Source organism: Micropterus dolomieu, linkage group LG17, assembly GCF_021292245.1.
Source record: "Micropterus dolomieu isolate WLL.071019.BEF.003 ecotype Adirondacks linkage group LG17, ASM2129224v1, whole genome shotgun sequence".
NCBI classification, from domain to species: domain Eukaryota; kingdom Metazoa; phylum Chordata; class Actinopteri; order Centrarchiformes; family Centrarchidae; genus Micropterus; species Micropterus dolomieu.
Window position 1 is genome coordinate 15288451 of NC_060166.1, and position 2021 is coordinate 15290471.

Here is a 2021-nt window from a genome sequence, read left to right on the forward strand (position 1 = left end):
AACTGGACACTATTCCCCCTAGTTCAGTTAAAGTCTGCAGAGACTATGATGAATCAAAGAGCTCTCACTCTGTGCTGGTCTATGGTTGTTCTCCAAGCCCAGTGTTCCGGAAATAAAACTATTGATATTTTGCATTGACAATGATCCATGCAAAGACAAGTGAGTGACTGGCAGTTGGAGTGCGTCCAAGGCTTGGGTGGGAAACCATTGGGTCCAGCAATGAGCATGCTGATAAGGTCAGGTGGATTGACAGAAGCTGCATGAATGGATTTGTATTTTTATTATTAGTTCTGATTGACAAATCAGAACCCCAGGTTAGGCTATTCAGTTTTTAGGATGCACACTTTTACACATTTTAAATAAAAGTGATTATAAAATGGAAATTGTAATAGAATAAATAGAATAAAATTGTGAGATGGAATATAACATGAAAAGTAGCTACAATTTTTTTTAACTTTTTTAAGTTAATTTAAAATAATAATTCTTATTCATTCCTTAATAAAAGTATTTAGGCTGTTGGCTAATGTAATTATAATTTTATCTTTGTTTTTTTACTTGGAGTTTTGATAGCTTCATTTAATTTATTAATTGACCAGACTCCATCCATCCATCCATCGTCAACCGCTTATCCTGCGTAGCCTACAGGGTAGCAGGGTAATTGACCAGACTACTTTCATTAATTTTGATTGACCGGTGCATACTCCAAACTCATACCGCTTACTGGTCCTGGTGCCCAGTGTTATTTTACTGTAGGCTAATTGTACTTCTAAAACATTATTCTCACTAGTGACTTGCAGAGCATTATTCTGATTAGCCTGAGTGGCTTATGAAACTGAATTCTGGGACTTGTAGTCAGGACACCAAAATGATCAGTGGCCAGCACACTGCAGTCCAAGATGTGCACATCAACTTTGTAGAGGGAATCCGTGGCGGAGGTACAGACCTATCCCCATAAAGCTCATGAGCCACATTTAAGGCCCACTGGGGTCAAAATAAAACCTTTTACATTAGGCAATATATCAAGTCCACCCTCCATTTATTTCCATTTGGGTTGCTGTGGATGCTGACTATCCTGAGGCTGTCCTGACATTACTATCTAATGCATAGACCAAGCAAAATCCCTATAATGTTTTGAAAACATCGGCAGTGTGGTGCAGTATTTTCTTGACCAAACTAGCAGGATTACGTAGAAATGTGACATCATCCCCTCAAAGTCAAGGACTCCCATCATCTTAAAATATAAACTGCTCTCAAAGGCATCGTGTTGGGTTTCCCAAATACACTGGATCTATTGAACATCGTCCTTTGTATATGAAAAACAAAACTCGGTCCTATACTGTTCCGAACACAGTTCACTAAGACCCAATAAGGTTTTTATGGCATGTAGGAAAATACGTCAAACTTACCAGACTAGCCTACTGCGATTTCAGCCGCCCAAAGCTATATTACAGATTTCCCCTTAAGACTTATTTATATCTATTAAAGAAAAGTATGCATTGTTTTATGATCTTAACATATCCTTATAGCTAAAATAAATTTCCTACTGCCCTGTCGCCCCAGTAGGCTAGCTTACATCTTAATGCCGCATTGAAGAGAGAGAGAGGGATACTCACATTAGAAAACCAACATGCTGGCAGCAGCATCAGTGCAGCATCTCTGCCCTGTCCTCTGCACTGCAGCGGAGGGCATAAGTTCCTTTGAACGACTGCATAAATTGAACACTTCAGAAATGGTACATTGAATGGATTACGACTTAAAATGAAACATCAGTCAACAGTCGTGAGCACCTCTATGCAGTTTCATACTGCAGGTTTTAACTCACAGGTCTCTTAAAGCGACAGCTGCTCTGATAGGCTACACCAGCGAATATGGGATGGGCGAATAGAACCGAGAATAAGAGTCTACCAGTGGACCAGTAAGAATGAAGTTTGCAAAACATGATACTATTATATTATTATCTTTGAATAGAATACAACCATGGACTGTACTAGTGTTTAATAGAATTGAATCTAATAAAATAG